Raw genomic sequence first — 13,076 nt, forward strand, 5'->3', positions numbered from 1 at the left:
GGAATTGTAAAAATGAGAAGAGAATAATCTCAATCTGTTCTACTGATTATGCAAAACTGTGGGAAGGCTTTATGTAAAGAACTTATTGTCCTTTTAGACTCCAGAGTTTTAAACTCTGCTTCTGAATATTTAATCCTTCACAGGTTTTTCTGTGCATGGAGACCATAAAATCTCATTATGTTTATCTTAAAAACAAGGAGAAATGACTCCCAAGTGCCTCTCGAAGAATAGCTTAAGTTTCAAAGTTTCACTTGAGGACGTGCCAGAGTGTTCTCTCTCTCTCTTTTTTTTTAAAGTTTATTTATTTTGAGAGAGCATGCGAGCAGGGGGAGGGGCAGAGAGAGACGAAGAGAGAATCTCAAGCTGTTAGCTCAGAGCCCAATGTGGGACTTGATCTCGTGAACCTTGAGATAATGACCTGAGCCAATATCGAGAGTTGGATGCTTAACCAACTGAGCCACCGAGGCACCCCTGTGCCAGAGTGTTCTAAGTTGTAATTAATTCTGTGGGCCTGCTTTTACCTTCTTACTTTGAAAATAATATGCATATCTTATCACATGAAGTCAATAGAGCATGTATACCAAATATAGAAGGTATGTTTGGAATGATCTGACCTGATATATGATCATGCATTATAAATCATTATAAATAAAAGTCCCTTTGGGATTCCTTGGGGTGCTTAGAGAACTAGGCAGACACCCTCCAGGGCAGCTGATAAGGTAGGAGAGGCCTGGGTGACTACTGTTCAACAGAAATGGTACTAAGCAGCCAGAGACAAAATAAATAGGTTTCACATATGAGCTCCATATTCAAGTGCTGATTGCTAATTAAGCAGCTTCTCACATGGGCAGCTGTGTTGTTCTGGGGTCAGAAGCAGGAATTTATTATTTAATGATAGTTGATGAGTGTTGAATAATTGGAATCATTATACTTAAGATCGTATTTTTAAAAAAAAATTTTTAATGTTTATTTATTTTTGAGACAGAGAGAGACAGAGCATGAACAGGGGAGAGTCAGAGAGAGAGGGAGACACGGAATCTGAAACAGGCTCCAGGCTCTGAGCTGTCAGCACAGAGCCTGACACGGGGCTCGAACTCAAGGACCATGAGATCATGACCTGAGCCAAAGTCGGACGCTTAACCGACTGAGCCACCCAGGTGCCCCAAGATCGTATTTTTAATAACAGGTTGTATTAGCATAAGCTGTAGGGCAGTGTTTCCTAAAGTCCCAGGACCACCTACATCAGAATTATTTATAGGTACTTAGTAAAATGCAGATTCCAAGGCTCTAGCCCAGAGCTAATCTGAAACTCTGGGGGTGGGATCCAGGATTTTACATTTTAATAGAACTCCATATGACTCTTATGTGTAGTATATGCAGGAACCCGTGCTCTTAGAATTAAGAGAAGGAAGCTAGAGTGTACTGGAGCAACTTTTCAGGGAAAAGCATCCAGAACCAGAAAGTTATTCTGTGCCTTTGGTTCCCAAGGAGAACCCAGCCTAGGGACAGAGGGACAAAATGAGCATTCCCAGCAGTTTTAGGTGACCAAGAAGCTGCAATTCTCTCTTCCCACTTCCTGAGCACATCCCTGCAGTAGGAGAATTCTGCTGGGTGCATGCCAGTGACGCATCAAAACTGGTAACCACAGCTGTAGTTCTCTCAGGGCCCAAGGGAAAGCCTTCTAGTTGAGAGTTAGGGACTTTCTGATGACCCTTGAAGAATACTCTCGAATGCTGCTAGGGAGGTGAAGAAAAGGAAAGGAAAGGTTATTTGGCAAGCAGCAATTCTTGGAGGATTTGAATGGAAATACCCAAATGGTTTTTCCAGTGGTGTGATATTAGCTATTCTGCATATAGAGCCAGGACCCTGTCTCAGGAAACTGACAAGTTTAGGGTGAAACAGATACACAGATTACTTCAGTCTCATACCCTAAGAAAGATTGTGTTCTGGTGACTTCTGGTTAAAAAGAAAATTGAGTGCCTGCTTATGACGATGCAATCCTTTCTCCAATAGTAGACAGTGTGGCTTTTCCCTTGGGAAACCCCCAACTTGCAGAATGGAGACACAGGTTTGTAACTTGGACCTGCCATTAATACTGTCGGGTTTTTTTTTTGTTTGTTGGTTTTTTTGGTTTTTTTTGGAGGGAAGGAGATTCACATGCCAGGTAAATGAGAGCTTAGTACACTGTGAATGAGAAAAATACAATCATCCCCTCATATTTCTGTAGCCAGGTAGTCCAAGACACCAATATACACACGTACAATCACGTACAGTGCATATAATTCAATATACCAATATATGTGTATGTAGTATATGGTGGACTTAGCCATTGACCAGAAATCTAGGGACCTCCATTCTGCTGAGCCCAATGGAAACTTTTCAGTCTTCATCACTCCTGACTTCTTGCTAGTATAGCATTTGACAGACTGACGTTCCCTCCTTGAAACACTTCTGTCCCCATCCTTCCACAACACTGCACTACTTGTACCCTGCCAGCCATTTCTTGTGTTTTCTTTAACAGCTTTTTATATTTCTCCCTTCAATATGATGATGCTTAGGGTTTGACCTAGGTTCTCAGTCTCTCCAGGCTCCCTGGGGCAATATCATCCATTCTTAAGATATTGCTATCATCAATGTGTAGTTCTTAGTCTTTTTAGTTCAGTGATTGCCGAGTGTTACTTACACTCATACACAATTGCATTCATTTCCTTTAAAAAAAAAGTTATTGTTATTCTTTTACAAGTTTTTATTTAAATTACAGCTAACATGCAGTGCAATATTAATTTCAGGTGCAGAATTCAGTGATTCATCACTTAAATACAACACCCAGTGTTTGTCACAAGTGCCCTCCTTCATACTCATCACCCATTTAACCCATCCCCCCCACCCACCTCCCCTCTGGTAATCATCAATTTGTTCTCTATAGTTAAGAGTCTGTTTCTTGGTTTGCCTCTCACCTTTAACCCTCATTATGTTCATTTTTTTTTAAATTTCACATGAGTAAAATCATGTGGTATTTGTCTTTCTCTGACTTATTTCGCTTAGTATAATACTCTCTAGTTCCATCCACGTCATTGCAAATGGAAAGATTTCATTTGTGTGTGTGTGTATGTGTGTGTGTGTGTGTGTGTGTGTGTGTGTGGCTGAGTAATATTCCATTGTATATATACTACTTCTTTATCCATTGATCAGTTGATGCACATTTGGGCTCTTTCCATAATTTGGCTATTGTTGATAATGCTGCTATAAACATCTGGGTGCATGTATCCCTTCAAATTAGGATTTTAAAAGTTATTTTAAATACTACCTTAAAAAATCAATTTAAGAAATATGCTTGGGCACCTGGGTGGCTCAGTTGGTTGAGCATCTGACTCTTGATTTCAGCTCAGGTCATGATCTCAAGCCCCCATGTTGGGCTCCATGCTGACAGGTTGGAGCCTGCTTGGAATTCTCTCTCTCCCTCTCTCTCTGCCCCTTCCCTGCTTGCACTCACACATACACTCTCTCTCTCAAAATAAATAAATAAACTTTAAAAAAGAAAAGAAATATGCTTAGTTTAAAAAATAGTTTCAAGGAGTTTAAAATGAAAAGTAGCAGTCCCTGGTACTGTCCTTGCCCACACAACACCCTTAACCACTCCCAAGAGGGAACCTGTTTAACTGTCTTTTGGTGGCTACTCAGATATGTGGTAATAAAACCTTCATATCACCATTTCTTGATTTATCAATTTACAGCATTATCTATTCGCTTATTCCAATGACAGTGAAGAATTTAGCTCACTTACAGCACCTTCTTCCCTTCCTCACCTCCTTAATATCTCTCAATATTACACTGTTTTTGGTTAAACTGTATATGTATTACAGGTGTACCTTAGAGATATTGTGGGTTTGGTTCTAGACCATCACAATAAAGTGAGTCAAATGAATTTTTTGGTTTCCTAGTACAGTATAAAAGTTATGTTTATATTATTATGTAGTCTACTAAGTGTGCAGTAGCATTATATCTAAAAACAAAACAAAACCCCAAAACCCCAGTGTCCACACCTTAATTAAAAAATACTTTATTCCTGGGGCGCCTGGATGGCTCAGTCAGCTGAGCATCCGACTTCAGCTCAGGTCATGATCTTCCGGTTCGTGAGTTTAAGCCCTGCAACGGGCTGCTTGCTGTCAGTGCGGTGCCCGCTTCCGATCAATCCTCTGTCCCCACCCCTCCCCCTCCCCTGCTTGTGCTCTCTCTCTCCCCAAAATAAATAAACATTAATAAAATATTGCTAAAAAAAATTCTGACCATCATCTGAACTTTCATCGAATTGTAACCTTTTTTTGCTGGTGGAGAGTCTTGCCTCAATGTCAGTGGCTGCTGACTGATCAGGGTGGTTGTCGCTGAGGTGGTGGTTGCCACATTGATTGACTTCCTTTAATGGATGATTTCTCTGTAGTATGTGATGCAATTGGATAGCATTTTATCCACAATAGAACTTCTTTCAAAATTGGAGTCACTTCTCTCAAACCCTGCCCCTGCTTTATCAACTAAGTTTATGTAATGTTCTAAATCCTTTGCTGTCATTTCAGCCATCTTCACGGCATCTTCACCAGGAATAGATTCTGTCTCCAGAAGCCGCTTTTCTTTGCTCATCCCTAGAGAGCAACTCCTCATCTTCAAGTTTTATCATGAGATTGCTGTGATTCAGTTCCATCTTTGGGCTCCACTTACTGTTCTCTTGCTGTTTCTACCACATCTGCAATTACTTACTCCACTGAAGTCTTTTTTTATTTTTTCAATATACGAAGTTTATTGTCAAATTGGTTTCCATACAACACCCAGTGCTCATCCCAAAATGTGCCCTCCTCAACACCCATCACCCACCCTCCCTTCCCTCCCATGCCCCATCAACCCTCAGTCTGCTCTCAGTTTTTAAGAGTCTCTTATGCTTTGGCTCTCTCCCACTCTAGCCTCCTTTTTTTTTTTTTTTTTCCTTCCCCTCCCCCAAGGGTTTCTGTTAAGTTTCTCAGGATCCACCTAAGAGTGAAAACATATGGTATCTGTCTTTCTCTGCATGGCTTATTTCACTTAGCATTAACACTCTCCAGTTCCATCCATGTTGCTACAAAGGGCCATATTTCATTCTTTCTCATTGCCACGTAGTACTCCATTGTGTATATAAACCACAAGTTCTTTATCCATTCATCAGTTGATGGACATTCAGGCTCTTTCCATCATTTGGCTATTGTTGAGAGTGCTGCTATAAACATTGGGGTACAAGTGCCCTTATGCATCAGTATGCCTGTATCCCTTGGGTAAATCCCTAGCAGTGCTATTGCTGGGTCATAGGGTAGGTCTATTTTTAATTTTTTGAGGAACCTCCATACTGTTTTCCAGAGTGGCTGCACCAATTTGCATCCCCACCAACAGTGCAAGAGGGTTCCCGTTTCTCCACATCCTCTCCAGCATCTATAGTCTCCTGATTTGTTCATTTTGGCCACTGACTGGCGTGAGGTGATATCTGAGTGTGGTTTTGATTTGTATTTCCCTGATGAGGAGCGACATTGAGCATCTTTTCATGTGCCTGTTGGCCATCCGGATGTCTTCTTTAGAGAAGTGTCTATTCATGTTTTCTGCCCATTTCTTCACTGGGTTATTTGTTTTTCGGGTGTGGAGTTTGGTGAGCTCTTTATAGATTTTGGATACTAGCCCTTTGTCCGATATGTCATTTGCGAATATCTTTTCCCATTCCGTTGGTTGCCTTTTAGTTTTGTTGGTTGTTTCCTTTGCTGTGCAGAAGCTTTTTATCTTCATAAGGTCCCCGTAGTTCATTTTTGCTTTTAATTCCCTTGCCTTTGGGGATGTGTCAAGTAAGAAATTGCTATGGCTGAGGTCAGAGAGGTCTTTTCCTGCTTTCTCCTCTAGGGTTTTGATGGTTTCCTGTCTCACATTCAAGTCCTTTATCCATTTTGAGTTTATTTTTGTGAATAGTGTGAGAAAGTGGTCTAGTTTCAACCTTCTGCATGTTGCTGTCCAGTTCTCCCAGCACCATTTGTTAAAGAGACTGTCTTTTTTCCATTGGATGTTCTTTCCTGCTTTGTCAAAGATTAGTTGGCCATACGTTTGTGGGTCTAGTTCTGGGGTTTCTATTCTATTCCATTGGTCTCTGTGTCTGTTTTTGTGCCATCCACTGAAGTCTTGAACCCACAGTCATCCATGAGGGTCAGAATCAATTTCTTCCATACTCCTGTTCATGCTGTTCATGTTCATACTTTGACTGCTTTCCATGAATCACGAATGTTTTTTATTTTTTAGATTTTTAAAGATTTTTTTATTTTTAAGTAACCTCTACACCCTATGTGAGTCTCAAACTTACAGCCCGAGATCAAGAATCACATGCCTTACTGACTGAGCCAGCCAGGCGCCCCTAGCATGAATGTTCTAAATGGCGTCTAGAATGGTGAATCCTTTCCAGGAGTTTTCAATTTACGTTGCCCAGATCCATCAGAGGAATTGCTATCAATGACAGCTATAGCCTTTAAGAAATGTATTTCTTAAATAATAAGACCTGAAAGTTGAAATGATTCCTTGACCGAGGGCTGCAGAATGGATGTTGTGTTAGCAGGCATGAAAATAACATTAATCTCCTTTTACATCTCCATCAGAGCTCTTGGGTGACCAAGTGCTTGTCAGTGATTACCAGCAATATTTTGAAAGAAATCTTTTGCTGAGCTGTAGATCTCAACGATGGGTTTAAAATATTCTGTAAACCATGTTGTCATCTAGGCTTTGTTGTTCTATTTATAGAGCACAGGCAGAGTACATACAGTATAATTCTTAAAGGCCCTAGGATTCTCAGAACAATAAAGGAGCATTGCCTTCAACTTAAAGTCACCAGCTGCATTAGCCCCTAACAAGAGAGTCAGCCTGTCCTTTGAAGATTTGAAGCCAGGCATTGATTTCTCTATGAAAGTCCTAGATGGCATCTTTTTCCAGTAGAAAGCTCTCTTGTCTATATTGAAACTCTTGTTTAGTGTAGCTACCTTCATTAATTATCTTAGCTGGATCTTCTGGGGAACTTGCTGCAGCTTCTACATCAGCACTTACCTTGTACTTTTATGTTATGGAAATGGTTTCTTTCCTTAAACCTCATGTACCAACCTCTGCTAGCTTCAGACTTTTCTTCTGCAGTGCCCCTGTCATAATCAAGCTCTTATATCTTTGTAAGATTCTAAAAGTTAATGAATAAACTACATTAGGGGCCCCTGCATGGTTCAGTTGGTTGAGCACCCATCCGACTCTTGATTTCGGCTCAGGTCATGATCTCTCGGTTTATGGGTTTGAGCCCTGCGTTGGGCTCTGCGCTGACAGCACAGAGCCTGCTTGGGATTCTCTTGCACACGCTCTCTCTGCCCCTGCCCTGTGTGTGCTCTCTTTCTCTCTCAAAATAAATAAATAAACTTTGAAAAAAAAATAAACTACATTACAATGAGTATGTAACATCACCCACTGCAGAATTACGTAAAATATACTGTGATTATATTCTTTTTTGAGGGGGTACAGATTTATGTTCTTTTGGAGTTTCTAACTGCCTTCCCTGCCCCCCATCAGTATCTGCCCTTATATTCTGGTTGTCAGACTCACCATCATAATCATCTATTCATTCTTTTTCCCCTCAAAGACCTCCCTCCAGGATCCCTTCTTCCTGCTTCAGTCTGCAGGGATTATTCTTCAGATTCCATGCTCAGCTGTCATCCCTGGACATTCTTCGGTGCTTTTTCAGGGTGGAGCCGCTCTTTCCTAGGTCCCATATCTGCCTTTTTCTTGGTTTATTAAATTTTTAAAATTAAAATAATAGACGCTGGTTATAACCAGTCAAGTATGGAGACAAATGAAAACCTCCCTTCGTTTTTCTCCAGCCTTGAACTCCTGAGGGAATCTAAGTTAACAGTGTGGTGGGTGCCCTTCTGCCCCTATCTATGCTGAAGTACATATATTCAAACATATGAACACGGATGCAAGTTCCTTCTTTTTGTTCTTCTACAAAAATGGAATCATATCTTTTACTCTGCAACTTGCTCCTCCCCCCAACTCAGTGATTTATCATAAACCTTTCTCCAGCTCAAGACAGATGGATACAACTTTTTTTTATAAGCTGCATCTGATTTCATAGCATGGATATAACTTGTCTATTCACCTGTTTCCCTTGGTGAACAGTCAGGTTGTTTTCAGTTTTTATGTAAACCAATAAACATGCTTGTGAACGAATCCTTACGTATTGACACATATTGATGCTTTTATTTTTGTAGGATAGATTTCTAAAACTAGAATAACTGGATCAAAGGAATTGTATATATTAACTTTCTATTGAAGTATAACGTATGTACCCAAAGATGCATCATAAGAAATGTGTGATTTAATGAATTCTCACAAATAGAACACAAAAGTGTGATCAGAACTCAGAGCAAGAAGCAGAACAGGGGCACCTGGGTGGTTTAGTCAGTTAAGCGTCCGACTTTGGCTCAGGTCATGAGCTCATGGTTTGTGAGTTCGAGCCCGTGTCAGGCTCTGTGCTGATAGCTCAGAGCCTGGAGCCTGCTTCAGATTCTGTGTCTCCCTCTCTCTCTGCCCCTCCCCTGATCATACTCTGTCTCTCTCTCAAAAATAAATAAACATAAAAAAAAAAAAAGCAGAACATTGGGGCACCTGGGTGGCTTAGTTGGTTATGTGTCCAGCTCTTGATTTTGACTCAGGTCACTATCTCATGATTCATGGGTTTGAGCTCCACACTGGGCTCTGCCCTGTGAGTGCTGAGCCTGCTTGGGATTCTGTGTCTCCCTCTCTCTCTGCCCCTCCTGCTCTCTCTCTCTCTCTCTCAAAATAAATAAAAATAAAATATAAGATAAGAATAAAAAAGAAGCAGAACATTGATTCAAAGCAATCCCTATCAAAATACCAATAGTATTTTTCACAGAACTAGAACAAATAATCATAAATTTTGTGTGGAACCACAAAAGACTCCACCAGCCAAAGCAATCTTGGGAGAGAACAAAATGGGATGTATCACAACCCCAGATTTCAAGATATACTACAAAGCTATAATAAAACAGTATGGCACTGGCACAAAAATGGAGACATAGATTGATACAATGTAATAGAGTCCAGAAATAAACCCATGCTTATATGGTCAATTAATCTATGACCGAGGTGGCAAGAATATGCAGTGGGGAAAAGACAGTCTCTTTAATAAATAGTGTTGGAACAACTGGACAGCTACATGCAAAAGGATGAAACTGGACCACCTTCTTCAGTCACACACAAAAATAAACTCAACATGGATTAAAACCTAAATGTGAGACCTAAACCCGTAAAACTTCTAGAAGAAAACTGAGGCAGTAATCTTTTTGACATCAGCCTTAGCAACATTTTTCCAGATAGGTCTCCCCGGGCAAGGGGAAATAAAAGCAAAATAAACTATGGGACTATACCAAAATAAAAAGCATTTACACAGTGAAAGAAACCATCAGCAAAATGAGAAGGCAACCTCCGACTGTGTGGGAGAAGTTCTAAGCAAATGATATATCTGATAAAGAGTTAGCATCCGAAATATAGAAAGAACTTATATAACACTAACAAAGCAAATAATCTGATTAAAAACAGAGGACCTGAACATTTTCCAAGGAAGACATACAGATGGCCAATAGATACATAAAAAGATGCTCTACATCACTAATCAGCAGGGAATTGCATATCAAAACCACAATGAGATATCACCTCACACCTGTGAGAATGGCTAGTATCAAAAAGACAAAGAAATAACAAGTGTTGGCAAAGATGGAGAAAAAGGAACGCTTGTGCACTGTTGTGGGAATGCAAATTGCTGCAGCCACTGTGGAAAACAGTGTGGAGTTTCCTCAAAAAGTTAAAAATAGAAATACCATACAATCCATTAATTCCACTACTAGGTATTTATCCAAAGAAAGAAAACAAAAACATTAATTTGAAAGGATAAATGCACTCCTATGTTCATTGCAGCATTATTTACAATAGCCAAGATATGGAAACAACCTAAATGTCCATCGATAGAAAAATGAAGAAAGAATATGTGATATGTGTGTATACACACACACATACAATAGAATATTATTCAACCATAAAAAGAATGTAATCGTGCCATTTGTAACATGGGTGAAACTAGAGGTATTATGCTAGGTCAGAGAAAGACAAATACCATATAATTTCACTTATATGTAGGATCTAAAAACCCAAACAAATGAACAATAATAATAACAACAACAACAAAGCAGAAACAGACTCATAAATACAGAGAACAAACTGATGGAGGGAGTGGTTAAGGGGATGGTCAAAATGGGGGGAGGGGAGTGAGAGGTAGAGACTTCCAGATAAGGAATGAATAAGTCAGGGATGAAAGGTACAGCATAGGGAATATAGTCAGTGGTATTATAACAGCATTGTATGGTGACAGATGGTAGCTACACTTGTGGGGAACACAGCATGATGTATAAATGTGTCAAATCACTGTTATATACCTGAAACTAATGTAACATCATGTGTCAACTGTACTTCAAAAATAAGATAAAACAAACCCCAGAACATTGCCAGCACCTGAGGGGCCTGCCTTGTCCCCCTGTGGGTCAATAGTCCCCTAACAGTGCACATATTTTTCATTTTAAGATATTGCCACATTATTCTCCCCAAGAGTTGTAGCAATTCACATTTTCACAAGTAACACACAAATATATCAATTTCCCCGCATCTTCTCTGTTAGATGTCACTTTTTGCAGCTTTTTGCTTATCTGATGGATGACAATGGGATCTCAGTGTTATTTTAGTTTGAATTTTTCTGGCCAAGCTGTGAGATGGAACACACAGCACAAGCCCCTGACCTTACAGATGGGAAAAACCAAGGCCCAGAGAAGAGCACTGATTCTCCCAAGTCACTTTAACTTAGGCTTCATTTCTGTGGTTAGTGGTGCCGTGGGACTCAGGAAGAATCACAATCACTCCCTGGTTTGCAAAGCATCCATCATTCAAGCTCTAGAGGGTACAGGGGAAAGAGGACACACACACACCTCATTTTACTCTGCTGGGCCTGGAAGACAAAACTCCGTTCTGGTCAAACTCCTGTGATTTTGTAGACTTGGCTCAAGGGGCCGTTTAGGGCACAGAGAAGCTTAGTCTCCACAGAGATCACTAGGCTGGTCTGAGCCTCACGTGGAGCTGCTCAGGCTGTTGTGTCACCATGTGGGGAGACTTCCTTCCTGAAAGCAGAGGTGACATGAGGAAAGCAGAGCCCACAGATGCAGTCAGATTCCTAATGGTGATGGTGACACCCAGCTGAACCCAGCTGTGCCTGAAGCCCCGATTCACCCAACAAATTGCCTCTCATGCTTAGATTGAGTATCCATCATCTTTTAAATTTAAAAGAGTGCAGGCCAATAATAATAATAATAAGGACTCTTTATGCCATGCCCATGGAGGAGGAAGATATCAACTCTCAGTCACCAACCTCTTTGAGCTACCCATGTGTTCTCTAAGCTTCTCAGTTCTGGTGTCCAGCTTGAATGAGATGATACTGCTGTGCACATGAAGTTCATGTGAAGCAAACTGTGTATGGCAATTTGATTTAATAGAAAATTTAAATTGGAAGTTATTTCCTTAAAACAGTGGTTCTCAGAGTATGGTCCCTGGATCAGCAGCAGTAGCAGCACCTGGAAACTTGTTGGAAATGCAGACTCCTAGGCCCCACCCGGATCTACTCAATCAGAAGCTCTGGGGTGGGGCCCAGCAATCTAAATTTTCATCAGGAGACTCCCCCAAGAGGCAGCTGAGAGGTGGCGGGGGCAGGGGTGCAGGGTTGTTGGAGGCAGGGGCAGAGAGGTGGAGAGGAGTGTGGGGCCACAGCCACAGGCCCTTGGAGGGGAGGGGCCAACATGGCAGAGCAACATGGAAGTTTTCTGCTTCTCTTGTCCCTGAAATGCAGCTAGATCAACACCAAACCATCTTGCACACCTAGAAAATTTATCTGAGGATTGACACAATAATCTACACAACTTGAGCCACAGAACTTGGCAGGTACATGGCACAGAGAACTGGTGGAGAGAGAAGCCATGGAGGGTAGGGAGCTGTTTTTGCTTGTGGAGAGAGGATGGAGACAGGGGTGAGAGTACAGGAAAAGCACTTTCCCTGAAAGTACCTGGAGAGAAAAAGTGGAAACACCCATAAAGGACTGAACAAGAAAGGGAGAAAGGAGAGGGTTTAAATACCATTAAGACTCTATAAACAGGGGAAGTGCAGAGTCTGAAACTCTGCAGCCTGAAACCTGGTGGAGCTCTGCCGGGAAGGGTGAATCCCCAGAAGCAGACAGCGAGGTCTGAGGGGTCCTCGGGCCACATGGGGAAAGGTGGTTCCCTTGCTGAGAGGACATATGGCAGAGGCTGTGTGGCCTCCCTACAGGCAAAGGTCCCAGCGGACCCTGGAGAACAGCCACGTTTGCTAGTGTTGCAATAAGAACATTAGCGGGTGGTGAAGACTGGCACTAGATATGTGTTGTGATTTACCATAATCCCTGAAACGCTGCTACTACATGATCGTGTGAACTTTTTCTGGGGCAGGCTGGCACCCAACCCACAGTCTCTGGACATCTGCAGCAGCAATGTCAGGTGAACGTTCCTGTGGGCGGCTGGCACCTGGCAATTGCTCCACGAGACTCTCCCCCAGAGGGTCAGAGGCCCCTCAGAAGTGAGGGGTTTGGAAGCACATCGCCATCTGAGATAAAAACTCAGGAGGGAGGTGCCGTCTGGCAGGCTGACAGCTTGGTGGTGGACAACATAGAAGCAGGGAGTGGACGGAAGCCAGGGACAAAGGAAGGGTGCTTGATTGCCAGTGAGCGAGAGCATGGAGTTCTGATGGTAGAGACTGAGTAGTTGGGTGATGCCATTTTCACCTCTCTGGAGCATGGACATACATGCATACATGTGCCACAACTACCCACCCCAGTAAGCAAAGAAGCACCATCTAGTGGAGAATGGAACCGTTACACCAAGCCCTATCCAACTGTGCCAACTGTGCTC

Source organism: Prionailurus bengalensis, chromosome D2 (genome assembly GCF_016509475.1).
Source record: "Prionailurus bengalensis isolate Pbe53 chromosome D2, Fcat_Pben_1.1_paternal_pri, whole genome shotgun sequence".
Classification (NCBI taxonomy): Eukaryota; Metazoa; Chordata; class Mammalia; order Carnivora; family Felidae; genus Prionailurus; species Prionailurus bengalensis.